The sequence below is a fragment of the Mus caroli genome, chromosome 4 (genome assembly GCF_900094665.2).
Source record: "Mus caroli chromosome 4, CAROLI_EIJ_v1.1, whole genome shotgun sequence".
Classification (NCBI taxonomy): domain Eukaryota; kingdom Metazoa; phylum Chordata; class Mammalia; order Rodentia; family Muridae; genus Mus; species Mus caroli.
In genome coordinates, this window is record NC_034573.1 from 83,921,304 (window position 1) to 83,943,101 (window position 21,798).

The following is a 21,798-nucleotide window of genomic DNA, read 5'->3' on the forward strand; positions in this document are numbered from 1 at the left end:
CTGGTAGACTCCGAAGGCAAACTGACATTAAAATGCTTTCGGCAGGCAGAGAGGGGGCGCCTAGAGTGGGATATTGTGGCTTGCTTTTTCTTTTTTTCTTTATACCATGTAGGGGGCGATGGGAGGGAAAAGCCCAACAGGTTTTAAAATTATCTGGGAAAGGATGCGGTGCATAGTGGAAAGGGGACTCGGTGTACAGGCATGAAGTTGGTGAGCAAGAGCTTAAGTAACAATTGAAGCCAACCTGATATGAAAGGGGACTCTAGCTCACAGCAGGGAACAGAGAGCAGAGAGACTGGCTACCAAAATAGGCTCCCAAGTTTTTCTTCCATAGTGAGCAAAACACATCAACCTAGATACAGGGCTTTCTAAAGCCAGCTGGTAACTTGGCCTTTGGTCTCAATGTGAAAGGGCCTCCTCCCTGCTCCAGAGAAAACCTGCCTCGCTTTTAGAATAGCTTGAGAGGTCATCAACTACAGTAAAGAATCCACTTAGTTATCTGTGGAAATAAAAACAGTTGTATTTGCACCCCTTCCCCTTTACACAGCTCATTACAATAGGATAGTTGGGGGAACTCCATTCCAGGTATATGCAACAGATTCCAGCTTTTCAGAGGGCACACTTTATTTCTACACTCCTCTGCCTGCTTATGAGGTTTGAAACTTATTTGAATAAATGCTACCCCACAATTTAATATGCATAAAGACCAACATAAAAACCCTAATGTATTGTCTTGATTCAATAACAGCCTGGCACTGGACCTTGTGCTTTGTGTTTTAAGTGTCTTAACTGTAAGCCCATCGTAGGTGTCCAATTACAATGTCTACAAGAGGGCCCATTTCCCACAGTATTTATATTCTGCCATAGACATATTATGTAAAGTCCCTTCAAGCTACAACACTTAGCTAATTCCAGATTCAGAAAAGTCAATCTGCTTTTACTTTGTAAAACCCTCAGATTTAGATCAATGCCAGAATACAGATCACTAAAAATATAAAGTATGTTTTAAACACTTTTGAGGTGGAGAAAACCAGGTAAATTTGTTAGGAAAAAATCTTAAGATTTTATTATATGTTTTGGTAATTATTCAACTCTTTTGTTATATGAAAAAGAGTTCTTCTTAACTGTGAGGTGATATGATTCCTGAGTCAGAAGCGAATAAATACGTTATCAGTCTCGGGATCTCATAGACACTTCTATTGAATGACTACGTACATAATTCCTTTATATCATGTAACACAAAAAAAAAAAAAACCCAGATATTTGGATTTTTTAGAAGCCAAGTCTGTGCATGAATAACTAAAAGATTTGAAATTTATAGTTATGTAAACAATTCTTTTTCATATTATGTTTTTGTATAAACCTATAGAAGTTTACATAATGGCAATGTATACACATGCTAAGAAATATTCTTTTCATAAATTCTCGCATTTCTGCACCACGGTATTAACTTCAATATTCATATGAACAAGATAGTGCCTTATTTGTCACAAAAAGACAATTCTGAATTACCAGATTTAGTGAACATTTCAGCTACAGTTAGTCTTGTTGTTTTTCTTAAGCAAATTGAAAATATACACACAGCAGAGGTTTTAACTATTGTTTATTGATATAAGTAAAACTTTAGAGATAAGAATTTGCATCAAAGCTAAAAGATGCATTTCAAGTTTGTGAGGTGAGACATTCCATGAACTTAAATTATTATACATCTTAGAACTAAAAGATAACTTTATTTTTTTTCATTGAATAGAAAAATGTTTTAGTATTGAAATTAGTATGAGAACCATTCCTTCCTCATTTTCCCACTGGGTAATAATAATCGTGTGTGTGTCTGTCTGTCTGTGTTGTTGCTGCTGTTGTTTCTGAAGAGAGAACAATTTGTTATCAGTGATGAAAAGTAGCAAAATAGCCAAGAGTATGAAATTTGTGTTTTAAGGATTTTGTAGAATCAATTCTTTGTAGAAAATAATGCACTGCTATGGCTGAGTCTTTCTTCAACTCCAAAAGCAGAACTCTATGAAGCTTTTAAAATACCCAAAACTTGTAATACTTTGGTTTATAATAACTAATCACAAATCTGTTACCAAAAATATCAGATGGAGCTATTACAGCTTTCTGGTTATACCATTTATCATACAGTAAGTGCCAACTAAATCAAAATCTATCATGTTCCTAAATATTTATCTGTCCTCTTTAACAAAAGGCTCATTTCAATTTGATTCAAGCATCTTTTGAGTGGCCATCATGTGCCAGAGTAACAGAACAGGGTTGCAGACTGTAAGTGTCTAATGGAAATCAGTTTAAGCTTTTAGGAAACCCTAGGAAAAGAGAAAATTTGAAAATCTAACGAGCTCAGTAAATGTGTTATATAAAACATAGTTACAGTATGCCTGCTTGGACTTTGCTAGTGCTATTAAGTCTTCGAAATGTTTGTGCACTCTAACTTTTTATTATACAATTGTCCACATTTTCTCCTTGAGATAGGTATCATTAACAGTACCCTTTTAGGAGATAGTTTTACAAACTGTTAAGCGCTTGCGCCATGGCTTCAGCACATGCCAATTTATACTTGACTCTGCCACTATGGAGTCTTACATCCACGTATCACATTTAAGTCTTGGTTTCCTGATCTCTAAAGCAATGATAGCAAGGATCAATGTCTAGCACTGTGAGATTAAATATAATCATAAGCATAGAACAATCAAAATTCCTGCATGGACGAAGTCATCAATACATAGTAACTACAACCATGGCACATTTATTTTCATAAAGCCAGAATTAGAATCCCTACCTTCCATGTGGTCATTAGTGTCTTACCTGATATATTTTATGATAAATATCTTCTCCTATTTCTAATTGTAACCAAGTTTTAAAGGCTCCAGAAGACATAAAAATCTTGTTTGCCCTGTTATGTGACTCCAATATATTTCCCAATACAATTTCATGATTCACCCATAAAAAGTTGTGGGTCTTCAAAAAGGAACTGAGTCTGGGATCCCATTTGACTGATATAATAATAAAAACACCTTAGATTTTTATAGTATCTTTTATATAAAAAAAAAAAAGCTCAATGCACTTTTACATATTTATCATGGTAACCCCTGGAGGTGAGAGGGAAATAAATTATGTCTCATTTTCAGGAGCACTGCAGAGGCATGAGAAATTTAGGTAACATTTCTAAGGTTAATAGAAACAGATTGCAGGTTTCCTGAATGCTGATCTTCCTGCAGTTTGTTCTCTCTTTGGCATTAATTATGGCCATTGTTACTTTAGTTAGGCTCACATGTTAGTGTTTGGCATTCAGTATAGCTTATAATTCAGTTAATTACTTGATGGAATCACATTTAATCAAATATACACCACTGAAGTTTAGCCAAATTAAAATATTTTGATTTAATGTGGAAACACTTGATTATTCAATTATATATACATATATGTATATGCTTATATGATCTATGCTTAGTTTATATTCTTTGTTAATTCCAAAACATGATTTTAAAAGTTAATAGTTATTTATGGCATGGAAAGAAATTGGATTCAATGCCCTTGTCCTAGCCTGTCTCTAGACTCTCTCTCATTCCACGTGTATTTTATATGCTGTTATATTTTTTCCATTTACAGGGACTAATAGGACTTTTACTCTTGTATACTATTTCTTAGGTTGCCTGTGCTTTTAAAATATATCAAATAAATATCCAAAGGAATATAAAGGCAGACTGTATAAGGAGCTTTTAATAATAAGGTTTTGTTTGTTTGTTTTGAATAAAACAAAGTGAAGAGTTAATATCAAGTTGATACCGTAAACCAGACTGTCAGAAGAACAATAAAACTGGCTTAGGGTTCATGGCTTCTCAGATTCCTTCCAGCGTACATTGCTATGGATTGATAAAGATACAGCTACAGATGTGGACTTTGAGTCATTAATTAGAAGGCAGCAAAATTTTGCAGCCTGATAATAAGAATAGATGTAAATGTCTGTCTGAAGGTCTTACTTCACTCCCGGTCACAGTGGAGAGCAGAGGCAGCACTTGAACTTTACCCTGCTTCAGTCTAACTTGTTAAGCCTGACCCACTCAAGGCCAAGCCTAGTCATGCGACTACCTGACTTCCCAGTGGTGTAGTTAGCACAAGGAAGAAACGTGTATGCATATAGACACAGAGTAGCCAATGCTCTTGCTTACTGCTCTTTCGTACCAATTCTTCTTAAAGATTCACAAGGCTCTGATTAGATCAAAAATCTGCTTTTTTTTTTGAACAAGCAACCTTTTAGGCCAAGGATACTGTTGCCATAAAAGTCAAGTCTCATTCCTTTGGTCACTGTCATCCTGACATCAGAATTTAGAGAACATGGTTGTTTAAAATATCAAATTTTATAAGCATAGGTTGGAAATTATAACATAAATGTATGGTGTACAGACTGTTTAAGGTTTCTGAGTAACAAATAGACATTTCCTTGAATTATTTTGACATAATTTACCATGAGTTTTTTTTTTCTCTTGCTGATATTTCTGGATTCCTTGTACAGACAATAAAAAAGAAAAGCCTTTCTTTTATGTCAGCGCTCATTATTTAACTCATAGAGCACTGGTGTTTTCTGGAATACTAATATTTTCTAGATGCAGAAGGAATACTAACAGAGGCATGTCTCTGTTTTAATCATATCAAAAGGATTCATGAAAGTTTGAGTCTCTTTATAAGGCCTATATAAAGAGGACAGCATTCATAGACATCACAAGTGTTCATGGTTTAATCTGAAGAATCTTTATACAAATCTACCATATATGTGCAGGGGATGGGGAGCGTCGCTCAGGACAACTGGAAGATGTTTCCGAGGTAACCATGAAAGCACTGTGGTGAAGACCAGGCTACTACCTACAGTGTTTGCAAAGGGCTGGAAGGCACAGCTGTCGGGTTGTTATAATATGCCTACATTAAATGCTGGCTATGAAATTCACCTGGGGGAATACAGATACAAAAGGACCCAGACAGGTTAGATGCCATTGAGTACAGCAAATTTGGGAAGTACAGAACAGGAAGGGAAGGGAAGGGAAGGGAAGGGAAGGGAAGGGAAGGGAAGGGAAGGAAGGAGACCCATGGGTCATCTAAAATTCAGAACTCCTTGGAATGAAGAGGCAGGATGAGAGAAGGACAGAGAGCAAGTAAAGACTGACAGGTATGGAAGACGGGTGCAGAGCACTACTAAGAATCTATGTTCTGATAGTCACAATAAGCCTACCGGGAAAGTGACAGGACTCTGAACCAAGAACGTGTTTGCAAGAAGGAGCCAAAGGTAGCTGTACGAAAGAGAAACAGAGCTGCAGCCTATGTGGCTGGCGACAAGCTCCACTTTGCATGTCCTTAAGAAACCTATGTGCCTGTGGAGGTCGTTAAAAACTCGGCTATAAAAACACAGATTGTGGTGTTTACCAAAAACTCCTGGACCTGGAAAAAGGAAACAGGAGTATTAGCACTGTTTTTCCTACTATCCTTTTCCCTTCAGCAAGGCCTTCCATTTAAACCTCATGGTTCCCATACTAACTTAGCAATCATGGCAATGATAACATGAGCTATGTGTGAGTGCTAGGTGGCTGCAGCTGAAGACATTGGGGAAGTTAAGCAGTTTGTCAAAGATGCACAAGTAGAAACAGAAACTCTGTCTCTAGAACCTAAGTCCTTTTGTGCTGTTAAATACAATACCCCTACTTTACATTTTATACATAAAATTCAATATCTTTAATGATAGCACAAATTACAGATGACATAACACTTGAAAGAGAGCAAATTATATAAGGAGTAGGTAATGTTTAATTAACATGAACAGACAAAAGCTATTTTATACCAAAAGTAATTATACTCATATGTCTTAGATTCATGACAATTTGTTGATTGCTGACAAATGGAAAGAAACAAAATTGATAACTGCTTTTTAAAAGTGAGTCAGAGAAATTACTAGAATTTTTAAAACTATAAGCTGTCCTAAGATGTTCTGAACCTTAGGTAATATTGTTTTGAAATCTAAGGAATGCTTAGGGTTTTTGTTTGGTTTTGTTTGTTTTAATTTTAAAGAGTCTTCTCCCTAACTTATAAAGCCATTGAAAGGATGGTATATATCTATTGCTTAATTATATATGAGGATTTTTTGAAATACTAACCTTATTACATTTTATATAGTATAATATTTAAAAAGGAGCTAATTTGAACAAGTGGTACTAGATTTATGGTTAATTCTTTCATTATATTTTCTGAATTGTCGTGCTGGGAAAAATTCTAAGTAGGCATTATCTTTTACAGAGCAGACAAACAAATAGCTTGGGATTTTGACAGGAAAAAAATAAAAAAGTCACCTTCTCAAGCGCCTGCCCTTAAAGCCACCAGGTGGGGGCAGCTGCTATATAAGAAGTGGTAAGGTACAGTAAAGTCCTTTAGGACTTTGATTCTGAGAGACATCAAACCTGCAGCTCTGAGCTTTATACTTCAAATAACATTTATTGCCAAAAACAATGTTTCAATCTAATGCAGATGAGAAACAAATATGACAGAGAAATATAACCACAGTATATGAAAGTGTTCTCCTAGTTTTCTGCAGACTATATCACGTATAATTATCCTGCCCAGTTAGAATTTACCGGCACTAACTGGAGGAAGAAAACAGATTTCCTTCACTTACTGTCTATCTAAATTATGACCAAGGTAAATATCTTTTCTCATTAATTAATCATTTTTTCTATCCATTATACACTTTCCTACCATAGGTACATAATATTATAAAACAAACCTTTACCGACCAGAAAAAAATCCATAGAATGACTTGCTTATTTTTCTATAGCGTATAAGTAAATGAAAATCATATTACCCTAAATAATTATGAGATTGAACAGAGACTGGCTTGCTGACAGGTACCATTTAGAGAATTGCTATTTCAATGCCCTAAACAGTCACCTAAGTTAATTCAATTTTCATACTGTTTAAATTTTTTTTGTCTTTAAAATCACTCTTCAAAGAAAGAAAAAGTGGCTCACAGCCTGTCTCTGTGGGATGACGCAGTATCTCTGACACAATCTCTGCTTTATCTCTTATTTCATTGCACTATTTAGAAGTATTCTAAAACCATGGGAGGGTTCTGAACAAAAGCCACAAAAGCATCTTTAAGGAAGGTCAACTAATATTGTTCAGCCTGGGGAAAATAATATCAAGAAACAATTCCTAATTAGCAAAAACAATTTTTGTAACATGATATACTCTAAGGTGCTCTGTTACTGTACTAAGTTTTATAAACTACATCTATATTAATTTTAAAATATAAATTATAAGTCTTTTTTAAATGGTGTTTGTCATAACAGAAGATGGGAAGTGCCCTGGCCTGGCCTTCATTCATACACTCATTTCGTAAAGCACAGACTTGAATAATTTTCAACCAAACAGGACTGCAGCAATCAATTCTCATCCAATTTATTGGGCATGAGTTAAAGCCAATTAAAAAACCATTTTTGGTGCAATTCAAGGGGAAAAAAATGTATAAACTCATGAAAAACAAATTTCAGTCCTAGACATGAGTCATCACTCTTTAAAATACTGGTGTCATCCCAAAATCAGAAAATAAAGTAGGAAGATCCTAATGCTGTGCAGTCCACTCTGGAAACTGCATCGAAATGATTGTTAGAGAATTGTTAATATTTTAATGAGGAATTGACCTGGAAGAAAGCTCACCCACTTCCAGCCTTGCCTCCTATCTGAGTAAAGTCCACAGTGAAATTACAGCAGGTTCTCGAATTTGTGAATTAAGAGCTGAGATAAGAAGTGACCTTTATACAAAAAAAGCAAAACACTTTGAGTATAATTTTAAGGCATCTTTTACCTATTAGACCTGGCCATCTTTCACATGAATACAGTGGTTTTCTTCTAAGGCTATAAAACAAGGCAATCCTATAGGATCTGGATATTTTTAGGATAATCAACGCACCAAAATTGAAGCTTCTGGGTGTGAAATTGCAGCTATAAAACAGAAGGATGCATTTTCCATCTGTATATTAAATGGACTTTTCAAGTTCAGGGTTGTGGCGATTAAGTGCTCAAGCAGACCTGAATCCTGGTCCTGCATTTCCCAAGTTCTTGCTTTATGACCCGAGTTACCTAAACGTTCTAAGCCTCAGCTTAGTTCATTAGTAAAATGGGTACTGAAAATAAGAGTCACTGTTTTAGACATGCAGTGAACATACCAAATGAAAAAAGTCCTTGTTCCCTTGCTAGATATGGTGGCACATGCCTTTAATCCCAGCACTTGGGAGGCAGAAGCAAGTAGATCTCTGAGTTGGGGGACAGACTAGTCGATGGAGCAAGTTCCAGGATAGCCAGGGGTACATGGAGAAACTCTGTCTCAATAAATAAAGGAAGGAGGGAAGGGAAGGGAAGGGAAGGGAAGGGAAGGGAAGGGAAGGGGAAAAAAGTCTTAGTTTTATGAAAGTGCCTAACAAGGCACCTCCCAGGTCTGTGCATCTATGCCTCTTGCTACCTGAGGAGGGTTTTTTTTTTTCTTTTTCCTGATCTTGATGCTAGGAGACTATACTGAGTAATTGTGAGTGAGTTCTAAGCACACCTGCTTATTTAAAGAGAAAGAAAGAAGGAAGGAAGGAAGGAAGGAAGGAAGGAAGGAAGGAAGGAAGGAAGGAAGGAAGGAAGGAAGGGATAGAGAGACAGGGAGAGATATGAAATGAGAGGGGAGGGGAAGGGAGAGGTGGGGAGTGGAGAGAACAGGAGAGGAGATAGGAGATGGGAGCAGAGGAGAAGACAGAAGAGAAGAGAAAAGAAGAGAGGAGAAGAGAGGAGAGAGGAGAGGAGAGAGGAGAGGAAAAAAACTTCATAAAAATCTGATTAAACATTGGTTCAGAGGGGAAAAAACACAGAATTTTAAAAAATCAATACAGATTTCAACTCCTTGGTCCCTTATTACAGAGACTGTAAACTGTTGCTTGAACAATTTTGGCTCTGCTCACTCTCTGACGCTATTAACAATGCTGGAAGATATTTAGTTGGTATATATTAAGGTCTTATTTATATCATATGACTGTATGAAATAAGCAATCATACTATTTCCTGCTAGTAAAGTGAACAGATATGAGAGATAACCCCAGGAAATTACAGAATCATTCCTGGCAAAGATAATATTTTAGTGTCAGCTATGTTTGTAGCTTTACTTTAATTTAATAAACATAAGCAGATGAGTCAACACTACCAAATTATTTTTTTTCAGAGTCATATTTTTCTGTTCAGTTAGTTTATTTAGTTCATTTATCACTGTTTTACCTCAAGATAAGTAAGTGGTCTTCTGGATGCAGAGTAAAGGTGCCTTTCAGTTAAGAAAAGCAACCAATGAAGAAACACACACACACACACACACACACACACACACACACACAGTATGCTAGCCTGACATGAATTTTCTATCAGTAACTTTTGACTTACAGTGACTTTTTATTAAACACAGCAAGACTATCCTTAACACTTTTTTCAGTCGTTTAAAATGTATTAGCAACTTGCCTGTCACCTTAGAAGAAACGGAAATATTTCCCTAGTAGATTTTGAACTTTAACAATGTTAACAAAGGTGGTAAGGGTAATGAAGGATACTCAGACCCTACAGGTCAGAGGCAAGGCAGGAAGGAAGCGAGGAGACCTTCCATTGCTGTCAGGGCTGGTTTGGGGACCGCTGGAGCATTCTCAGATTCAAGCCTTTTAAAGCAGACCTACACCTACACGTAGGAATTCAGGAAAATTCCATGGCAGTCACATTCCCAAACAGTTTTTAATTCAAAATTTGCAAGGAACAAGCCATTGATATACTATCCCTGGATTTAAGAATTCAAATTGCATAGATTGCCTAGGAGCTCACTGTGAAAATATTCATTCCCTGAGGGCAATCTACCTTCAGGCTTTAAGAATGACTCTGCAGTCTAGAAATAATTTAGCATCATGCATTGACAAGCCATTGTAGATCAAGGAGATGCTGATTAAGTTGTAGATGAGAGGGGCTGATGGGCCCATATTCCAGTTCCTACATATGAAATGAAATAGTTTCTGTGTTACCAGCAATGAGTTGTTTTCTCACAGATAGATGGATGCTTTGTACAGCTCTATGGACACCAGCCAAGTGTGGTTAGAAACGTTATCCAGTGCAACCCAACCCCTAGGCCACCCTAGGTCTGGAGAGCAGATAACTTATAGCCACTGTGCCTCCCTACTGAGGGGACTGCCCTCCCTGGATGACAGCCTTTTCTAGCCTATTATCAGATCTGGAATCATAAGAATTCTGTGCAAGATTCTTGATGTCAGACTCAAGACTTGTCATCCTCTTAGATTCTGTCAATTTGGCTTTTTTACACATCATATAGGATATTTTCCTATTTCTTAGAATGAATTTTAGGACCCTTTTTTACAGGGTAGTAAATAGATAGCTTCATTTTGAACATATTCGGAGATGAGCAAGTGAAAGATTATTTCAGAAAAGCTGTCGTTGCAGTACTCTTTCATGTATCCACTAGAGGACTCCTCTCACTCTCTGTGGCCTCTGGCATTTGGTGCTTAACTAACTCTTGAGTTGAGCCACTGGCTACATATCAGCGTTAGAACGAAAACATTCCCCCTACTTTTAACACCTCCTGCTAGTTCAATAAAGCGATGTTTAAATAACTGAACTGGCTTCAATGAACTGTACTTGCCATTTTTTTCCTGCTTCTTAGCTAGATAAAATGGAGATAATTATGAAGTGGATGAGCAGGTTTAATGAAAGCCAGTTTCTTTTGGTACACTCCTGAAGCAGCAATCATCATCTGTTTGGCTTTTGAAGAGCAACAATTATAATCACTTAAACCCCCAAGGGGAACAAAAATAGAATTTACATTAGCATATAAAATATACAGCTGGATTGGGCAAGCCTACAAAATTCTGGGGAAATCGGTCTACTCTGAATGCTATTCAAGCTCACAAGTAAAATGAGTTTGAGAGTATTTTTCCATACTTCCTTCCTATAAAATAATACATGTAACAATGATGAGAGGCAAGAGTATTTTACATACTTCCTTCCTATAAAATAATACATGTAACAATGATGAGAGGGGTTTCCTAAAAAGGAACACAGGGAAATACATTTTTAAAAAAAAATGGTTGCCAGGAGAGAATCCCAGAAGGAAGGGCTACAATGTGTTAGGAGAGTCTCAGAGAGCAACTGTGAGATGTTATAAAGTCTGAGTTTCCACAGTATAAAGCTACACACATCTGCGAGCTTCAGAAAGAAGCAGGATAGTTTGAACTTGACCAACAGTGAAAATTAATCCCAAGGAAGGTAACTTTCACATTAGCATCACCTCCTTTTCATCAGGTAGATATGCAACAATACAAAGAAACCGAAACTGGTTTAAAGCATTTGTTTTAGATCAATCGCTCTCACATACCCTCTTTATTACATCCCCTGTTACAGAGCCCTGTTCACAGACAATCTCCCTCAGCACTTCCGTTATTTAATTACTTTCGCTTGTGAGTCTCTTGTACAGTTTGCAAGATCTATTTTTTTTTTTTGCTTGAGCATAGAAGAATAAAAATGGAGCTTTGCTGAATCCATTATGCCACCAGCAACAAAACACTAACATAATCAATATATTAAAGGCTTTCCTGGCTGTGCACATTTGTCAAAGGCAGTGTGTCTGAGGAATTACACTAATGAATCTTGGAACAGTCAACATCCGATGCAGGAAGCTTGCTCTCCCTCATATGTGCATAACTATGTAACAGCAAGAGAAATGTATACTTCTGTCTTTCTGAATATCATTTGAAAATCCATTAGTCTACATTTTTTAGTGGAAAGAAAACACAAAGTCCATGTGCAAAACTGAGATGCCTCCAGAAATGCCTAGGTAATAAAGTATAGGTATACTCGTGGGACCACCCTCTAACTCCCGAAAGGAAATTAGTACCTAACTTCTGATGTTGTTGGCCTCATTGCATATAAACATTAGGTCACATGTATACCTTAGAGATGGAATGCCCACTGCTTGACCACATGGCCCCATTTTCCAATGGGACAGTCCCATGGAGGCTGTAGCATTGCCCATAACTAGACAACATGCCTTGATTTTTGTAGAGCTAAGTCTTTCATTCATTTGTATTCTCAGATACAGTGGCCTCCAATGAGGCCTCAACATATACAACAAAAGAAAAAAAAATCAATGCCACAAAATCAGGGTCAGTGCTGATAGATTAAGCCCTGAGGTGTTCGTAATGCAAGCCTAAATGTCTACAGCAATCTTAGCTCTCATTATCTTTACCAAAGGATAACGTTAATTTTTAAGATTGTATTAAACATTTATAATATTAATCAGTCCTTTAAATGACTTTTTCTGGAAACATTAAAAAAACTAGATTCTTTCTTCTTAATGGAAATGATCTCCAGTCATATTAACTATATAATCTCTATCTCAAGGCATGCACACCACTGCTGCTTCCTTTACAAGCCTTCACAGTGGTCTTCAAGAGTGGTGGTATCTAGTTTGCATTATTTCATGAGTTCCTGGTAGAACATTCATAGTCTCAGAGGTATTGAAAATCCACAACATGTAACTCATCTAAGACAATGTGTAATGGCTTCCTCTTCAAAGAACTTATAGCGATAACTGAAGTGCAGGACTGAAGGACCTAAGGGAGGACTTTAAGTAAGGTGCTTCTGGCTTTTCTTCTCCTAACTTTAAAGATATTGAATATTTTTCCCACTCTTGATTTCAGGGCATTATAACTTTGGATGAAGTTATGAGAATGCAGTAAAGGAGAGATTAATAAAAAGATGTCCCATAGACTTGCTCTAAAACAGTCTCAGTCTTTCATTAGTACTAAGTACAGTAAATGGTCTTATTATTTAATAAAACTAATTTTCATGATACCTATTTTCCCCTTATGTTTAAAGTTGAAAAAAGCTTTAATAACTTAATTTTTCTCTTTTATAATATATTCCTATAACCACAGCCTTTTATATGCACAACTATAGGTATTTATTATTTATAGGGATAGATTTTTTTAATTTTGATGAATATGATAGACAGAAAATATGCCTAGTTATGGAGTTTTTATTTTAGTACATATACAAATTTCCAAATTATGGATATGATAGAAAACTCATGAAAACATTTTAACATTTAAAACAGAAAAAAATTTATTGAGGGTTTTGTTTTTATTTTCTTGTGGTTTTGCCTTTGTGGGGTTTTTGTTTTTGTTGTTTCACTGTTTTTGTTTGTTTGTTTGTTTGTTTGTTTGTTATCTATTCACAAACAACCAAATTTAATTTTGGGGGCTAAAATTTGACCAGTCTTTCAAGATATATGTTCCAGGGCCAATAGAACGGAATTCTAAATATTATACATATTCAAGCCTCTGTTCATCACTGAGGACCCTGGGGTGCACTGAGACAGAGTCAAACATACACAGTTGTAGCTCAGGCTGGTTTGAAATCCAGCATGTTGTGCTAAAATTTATCATCTTTTACTGTTTAAAAAGGAACTATTAACTAGGGTTTCATTTGAAAAATTTTAACATTTTATGCAATTTTCTGCTTTGATGGTTCTCTTAGTTCACCAAATAATGACAGTTTATAAAACAAGGGATGATAAGTCAATGAATAGCTGAGGTAGAGACTAACAATGTCAAAGTGAATGCTGAGTTTAGGAAGTCTGGCAGAGGAAAGATAATCATTGATCTACTATTTATAAAATCATATAGGATCATAATTTAATTCTCAAGTCTTAAAATAAAAATTACATCCTAAGTTGCTAGCAAAACAAAATACCTTATTTAGTTTTCGGTTTCAGTTTAAGGAAAATTAAGTTTTCAGTTATATTTTCCTTTTATTTAAAAAGAAATTTTGGGAATTTATTTTAAAATATTTTGACATTGTAGATGAGTTAATATTCTCATGCTTTGGTTTGGTTTGGTTTGACTTGTTTTGATGGTGGACAGAGGATACAAGTTTTCCATAATTAATATCCCAGAGAAGAATCCACCAATAAAACCAAGTTTTGGCATCTAAAGCCAACTGAAGAATGTTGTTGAAAAATATTTTTTGCAAAAAATATTCTTCTCATACAAACTACAAAAGTTATTGGAGATTATGCCATTTTTATTTAAGTATCTTTTAAGTCTAGTAGACTATTTCATATTTTTCTGTTTGATTCACAATTTGTTTCATTTTGGACCTAAATTTAGAGTATAACAGCTTTTAATTAAAATCTTTTCATATTTTTAATGACCTGTCTGACATTATATATGCAAGCGTCGAGGCCACATAAACATGCTACCCAGAGTATTTTAATGGTAATAAAATAATAAGGAATAGGAGGAGAGGCCCTGGGTCCTGTGAAGGTTATATGCCCCAGTATAGGGGAATGCCAGGGCCAGGAAGTGGGAGTGGGTAGGCTAAGGAGCAGGGCAGGGGGAGGGTATAGGCTGATTTTCCGAGGGGAAACTAGGAAAGGGGATAACATTTGAAAAGTAAATGAAGAAAGCATCTAATAAAAAAAGAAAAAATAATAAGGATTACTTTTTTACCTTAAAAAAATATAAATGTCTAAGATATGGCTCAGTGGATAAAGGTGCTTGCAGCCAAACCTGTCTACCTGAGTTTGAGCCCAGAGCCTAAAGGAAAGAACTGATTGATACATGCTATCCTTTCACCATCCACATGCACACTGTGTCTTTCTCTTGAATGTGCCTGTACATATACACACACAAGTAAATAAGATGATAAAAGTAAATGTTTGAAAAATGTTGGTGTTGCTGGAAAAACAGCTTAGTGGTAGGACTCTTGCCTAGCATGCATGAACTCTTAGGTTCAATACCTGGCAATGTAACACTGAAAGCATTACCTGTATCAGTTCTATTGTGGTTCCTTAATTATTGGTACATTTCATGCCCTCAATATAATAAATAAGTCAAATCTTCTATGTACTTGACATACCATGAGGTAGTCTGTTTTGCCTGCCCCATAACTATTTCTTACATCTTAGCTACTTCTTAGTATATAAACAATCATGTAAATAACCATATTTTAAAAAGCAATGACTATTTGTCAGACTTTTAAGAGTTTTCTTCTTGCTGCTCTGCAGTGAAGAGTGCTTGTGGCTCTTGCAGAGGACTGAGGTTCAGTTCCTAGCACCCACAGAATGATTTATATCATTTATACGTCCAGTTGTAGGAGATCCAACACCCTCTTCTGACCTCTGTGGTCACAAGTCACGAATGTAGCATACACCCGTGCATGCAGGGAAAACACTCATATATATATAATATATATATATGTGTGTGTGTGTATATATATACACATATGTGTATATATATATATATGTGTGTGTATGTGTATATATATACACATATATATAAAATAAACGAATCTAAAAAAAAGGATTTTTTTTTACTTATGAGCATTGTTTCTGCTTATTAGAGATAATGTTTCTGCTACTTTAAAATGTATTTGCATAGACCAAGGGTGAAGAAAAATATCAGAGTATGATCTCTATGTAGATAATATGCTAATAATGCCTAAAAAGAACATTATATTTTATTAAAATATATGTATATATTTTGTATGTAATTTAACTATTTTAGTGTTTTAGAAAAAAGACACAATATTACACTCTGCTATGAAAAAATTTCCTTGTATATTTAGCAGCCTTAATATTTTCAGGGAACTACAGAATTAATGAGGGAAAATATCAGAAATTATTTAATTTACCTAAATTTTTAAAATAGTATTTTTTGTGTCTTTAACTGAAACATTAATTTCAATGTGCAGATGGAAAGCCACAGTAAAGCTGGAGACTGATTTGAAACGGAATGTGGTTAAAAGGACTTTTAATTGAGGGTATTTTTCTAAATTAAAGTCTCAAAGGAATCTATTTTTATCTATGTACAGGAGACATATTTAATTACAATTAACTATACAGTAGAAAATAATAGATTCTTACTTTAATATTGTGTACATACAGTTCAATATATTTATTTAAACTCCCCAGATAATGCAGATACTGTTTGAGATTAATCATATAGTTAAATAGCTAAGGAAATGGAGTAGTAAGGGCTAAAATGAATTATGTCTGTAGAACACCACTAGCTGACTGTGCTCTTAAGAACAGTACTAGTTGGCTACCTATGGTACAATACCAGCTCCACAGAAAAGCAAACTTCCCTATTGAGGTCCTGCTACTTCAAACATATAATACTGAATTCTAAACTTCTGAGATGTTTTCCCCCCACATAATTTACTGAACTGAGTTTTTTATTGACACAGGAAGTAGTTTCATTGGCTACTGAGTTTGAAAGCTCTAACTGAAAACAGTAGCATTGATACTTGGAAAGCTGACTTTGGAAGGAAACTCTTTGCTGTGAGAGTTACTGCCAAGTAACTGCAACTTTGTGTAAAATAGTGAAAATGTCATTTGTAAAAATAGCTATTAAAGACCTATGCAAAAATTCATTCATTGATACCACAATATACTCTAAAGGTATTTTTTTGTTTATTATTAATGAAAAAACCTACTTTTGAATGGATCTTAAGAATCATAGAAATAATCATATCAGTATACACAGAAATCAAAGTTAAGAGACTCAACAAAACAAGAACAAATTCCTTTCAAGGGGCATCTTTGTTTCTATGGTATCATTCAGATTTGAAAACTCATATATATGGTTTTCCCTTCTCAAACAGTGTGTAGGTCCATTCCAATATAGGAATTCCTATGGCAAAAGCCCTAGATAAGTTAAAAAACAAACAAACAAACAAACTCAACTAGCTCCACAAAATAACAACAACAACAACATTAATAATAGTCAAGACTACTGAGAGCTATATTTTTTTCCCATACGAGAAGATCTAGCCAGAGTTTATATTCCTCCAAAACAGAAGTTGAACCCTTCACCGAACTTAGAATTGTTAACTTTGCCATACTACAAACACTGTATTGGCTAGCCATTATCAGAAAATGAGTGAGATCAAAACGTAGAACTGAGGAATTGTTTCCCAGAATACACTTCCACTTTTAAAACAGATAAAGCAACCTAGTATGTAGAAGGGATCTGTTTTTTTTTTGTTTTTTTGGTTTTTTCCCCCCCATTAATGGGAGTGGAACCGGAAAGCTACTATGGCAAGGAGAGTAAAAAAACTGCCTTCCTCTTACCTCTGAGGTTCCCAACTTCCTATATGCCGCATTTGGTTCTCATTTAAAATCTAAGAATGGTGGCCTCTAATGATGCTACCTGGGGAAGAAAGGAGGGTGCACTCCGGGGTGGGGGTTGAGGTAGCTTCAGGGGCTGTTGAAGATCCCATTGTTCTTTTCTCTTTTAGAATCATCTGGAATGTCTCAGATACTCTAAGTTTCAAGGGTCTTTTAAAAACAGACAATATCCTAGTTCCCTGGGTCCCCTCCCCTACTGACTGTCAACTCTCACTCACTTTAAATGAATCAAGGCCATTGCAAGCCTAATAGTATCAAAAAAGCACAGAACTTGTTTGTTGACAATTGCAAAGATAGAAAATGAGAAAAAAAATAAACAAATCAGAAATAGTGGTTATGTCTGTCTGTTTAGTAACCCCCCTTTTCCCAGCCCCCAACCCTTTGTGTGTGGATCCCTTTACACCACCCACAGACAGAGCATACCAGAAGAATTATAATTTTTGGTTTAAAAGTTCACTTACCACAGCAACCTCATATTGCTTTGTCATGCTTTTTTTGCACTTAATTTTTCAAAACTGCTTTGGCTGGGCGCAGAACTGGGAAGGCAGGACTAAGGTATCTCTAGTAATCACAACAAAAAGGAGAGAGCATTCACCAATTAGACTTACATTTAAATGCACAATCAAACCCCTGAGCAAGATGCAGGGTTCAGACCACACCAGGGTGGAGGAGGGGGGTGGGAGGTGGGAGAGCCAAGCTAACAAAAGGTTAGAGGGAGAGTTGAGTGGTTGGAGGGGAAATTGATCCTAGCCGCCTTTTGACCGAAGACTGGCTTTAAACCGCCAGCACCACCACCCCCGCCCCCAGCACCCTGCGATTACCCGAGCGACAGGCACTTGCCTCCAGCCAGTTCAAGTGCACAACAGGAAAGCCCCATCTAAGTTCTCTAGCCCTGCCACCGTCTTCCAAAGTCTGGCCGGTTCCTTCAGAAAAACACTTCCAGAGTCATCCATCCACTTGAGGTCTGGGCTTAGTAGCTGCTGCAGCCCAGGCTGCTGCTAGCAGCTGCTAAGATCCTTGCAGTCTCGCTCCCGTCTCGGTCGCGCTGCACAATAGCCCCGGCTGGGTGCACCTCATTAAGCCAGTCCGAGAGCCCCAGGAACAGGCAAGCTGCGAGACAGAGCGGCCCCTTTGTAATGACTGTGATGGATGCAACCGAAGGGTGGGGTCTGGGTGGGTCAAAACTGTTAATGACAATATGTATCATTCTGTCTGTCCTGGAGATAGAAGCCCCCTGCGCTCTCTCTCTCTCTCTCTCTCTCTCTCTCTCTCTCTCTCTCTCTCTCTCTCTCTGTGTGTGTGTATCTGTCTGTCTGTCTGTCTGTCTGTCTTGTCTGTCCGCCCTATTAACCCAAGTCCCTATACTGCATTTTCTGCAGTTAGGTTCAAAAAAAAAAAAAAAAAAACCCACAAAACCCATCGGGTCTTTTTCAGCGCAACACAACCAAGAGAGACCCCATTCAAACATTAAGAAGAGCCTAAAATTGAAAGGAGGTTGGCCTGGGGGTAGAGGTGGGGGGCACTGCTGGAAGAGACAGTCGGAGTTAGCCTGCCAATCTTTGCACCTGTCCTCGCGGCGCTCGGTCCACTCCGCGCGCCTCCGGGAGGCGCCGGCTCGCGCTGGCTGCGCGCCGCGGTACTCAGGCGCCCTGGGCCTCCTGGAGAGGTTCGGAGGAGGTGGGGTACAGAAGGTGCTTCTGCAGTGCATCTCGCTCGCTGATCACCCTGGCGGAACCCACGCAGCCTGCTGGGGAGTGCGTCCTGGGGCGCCGCCCTGGCCCGCAGGTGTGCTGCAGGCACAGTGGCCAGGTGAGGACGCGCGGGCAGGGCGGTCTGGAGCCTCCCATCTGCCCCCGCCACGTGGAAAACATCCCGGCTAAGATTTCTTTTCTGTTCAGTTTTGTAAATGGTCCCAAGGAGCCAGTCCATAGACACCTGCTGTCACTCAAAGTTGTACCTTTACTTTGATTTTCTTGTGTGAACAAATAGACTTCTGTTTTACACTCAACTTTCCATTTCTAACTTACTGTGAAGCTGAGCACTCCTGATGAGGCTTCCAAGCACCTCCCAAGCACCCTGAGCACCTTCTGCAGAAACGCATGAAGAAAATCTATTCTTGCTTATTAGAGTTTAGGGAGCCCTGCCACTTCTCTGCCTCTGAGTACAGGACTTCTTTGTTTGTATGGCAGATGCCTTTGCCAGGGCTAAGAGAAGGCAAGAAGCAGAGAGAAAACAGCATATATGGCTAACGAAGTGGCTCCCCTTTCATTTATGTCAGTTATTTATTAACCATTTAAAGTTTCTGTACCTGGGTTTTTTGGTCAGTTCGCGATCACGGGAAAATCACTGAAAAGTTTATGCCACTCCTCAAAAGGCCTCTGATCCACATAGAAAGAGAAAACAGCATTAAATACTTCAAGCATAAACTTAAAAAACAAACTTGGTTTGAAACAAGAGATCCCGCTATAATTTAGGCTAGCCTCAGACTCAATCAGTAGCCCAGCCTGGCCTCAAACTTGTGATTCATCTGTCTCAGCCTCCTGATTGCAGATAGATACATTACCCCACCTATGAAACGACCTTTAAAAGCAGAAACAAGAAATCCTGACAAACTTCCAGAAACGGTGAGGTGATTTCCTCGGGTCCCATCTCTACAAGACCACAGAAGCCTTTCACTTTAAAAATCATTCATTCATTCATTGGCAGAGTGTCATATAGCTGGGACTGGCCTCAGACTTACATTGTAGTTCAAGATGATTTTGAACACATGAGTTTCTGCTTCTCAAATACTGGTATTACCTGCAGGCACCCATCTCTAAAGCTAGGCCCCTCCTCCTTTTGGATACCAATTACTTTCACATCTTTTTGGGCCCCAGTCTTTTGCTTTGAAACTAGTGCCAGACTTCGGTATTTCCAATAATTAAACATCATGGTAGGAACAGAGAAGTGGAGGATTGCGGAGGAAAAAGAGGATCAGTGATAATTATTGAGAAATAAAAATAAATTACCCAATTAATTTATTGATTAACAGTAACACAAACTTAACGCTTGCCTAGAAGAAATCCTTAGAGATATACCTTAGTGAATAAGAATATATGGAAATTGCAAAATAATTATTTTATGTAAATTGTCCTTTATCTTTGAGGCAAACTCTCATGGAGTCCAAGTGGGCCTGGAACCCCAGATCTTCCGGCCTCTACCTTCCAAGTGCTTAAACTTCATGTTGGTGCCACTGGTCCTGACTAAATTGCCCATAAAATTGGTTGAATTAATTTGTATTTGTGTGTGTGTGTTCCCATGAACATTTGCACTTGCCCATGCATGTGGGTGCATTCAAAGGCCAGAAGAAGGGAGCCACTCCCCTAGAGTTGGAGTTACAGGAGGTTGTGAGTGCCCCTTTCTCAATCATGGGTGCCAGGAAACAGACCTTGGGTCCTCTACAAAACAGCTAGTACTCTTAACTGCCAAGCCATCTCTCTAACCCCAACTTGCATCTCTTAAGAGCATATGTGAATTCTTATTTTCAAACATCTCCTCTTGCATTGTTCGCATATTATTTACATCTATTTATATAATTATTGAGAGTAGGGCTAGAAAATGGATGGATGTTATTAATTGCAATAATAAAAATAAACAAAAAAAAGTTTGTTATTAGCAAAGGTTTCTATTCCATTGAAACCTACTTAGGCAAGACACAAAATATTTTTCTCAGACCAAAGTCTCCTGAAGAAAAAAACTATAAGGAAAATTTTGGAACGTTGACCATTGGTTGACTCTGCAAGTGATATATATATATATTAATTCACATTACATCCCAATTCTTTCTTCTCAGTCTGACCCTTACAGATCCCTCCCCTCATTATTCTCTTCCCTTCTCCTCAGAGAAGGGGAAGCCTCCCTTGGGTACCACCTCATCCTGGGACATCTATTCCCCATGGGGTTAAGCACCCTCTCTCCCATGGAGGCCCAACCAGGCAGTCCAGGTAAAGGAAGGGGATCCCATGGCAGGCAACAGAATCAGACACAGCCCCAGTTCCAATTGTTAGGGACCCACATGAAGATCAAGCTTGCACACCTGCTACAAATGTGTGTGGGGTGTGGGTCCAACTCCTGCATGCTCTTTGGTTAACGGTTCAGACCCTGTGAGTGCCCAGATTCTGTACATCTTCTTGTGGTGTCCTTGACTCTTCTGGCTGGCTGAGTCCTGTCTCCCACTCTTCCACAAGACTCCCAGAGTTCTGTTTGGCTGTGGTCTCTGCATCTGTTTCCATCAGCTGCTGAATGAAGCCTCTTGGGAGACAGTTATGGTAGGTTCCTGTCTGCAAGCATAACAGGGTATCATTAGTAGTGTCATGGGCTCTCTCCCAGGGAATGGGCCTCAAGTTGAGCCAGTCATTAGTTGGCCAGTTCCCTCAATCTCTGCTCCATCTTTATCTCTGCATATCTTATAGGTAGGACAAAACTGGGTTGAAGGTTTTGTGGATGGGTTGGTGTACCCCTCCTTCCACTGGAAGTCCTTCCTGGCCACAAGAGGTAGC

The 21,798-nt window shown here is 37.7% G+C and overlaps 1 protein-coding gene across 1 annotated transcript in view; it reads right to left on the bottom strand.

Moving 5' to 3' along the window:
* Positions 1-17,743, bottom strand: part of Elavl2 (ELAV like RNA binding protein 2) — a 148,827-nt gene extending 131,084 nt beyond the window's left edge. Inside the window, exon 1 of the mRNA XM_029476746.1 lies at positions 17,722-17,743. The gene's annotated coding sequence lies outside the window, so the exon portion shown is untranslated. The remainder of the gene's footprint in view (positions 1-17,721) is intronic.
* Between the last annotated feature and the right edge of the window lie 4,055 nt (positions 17,744-21,798).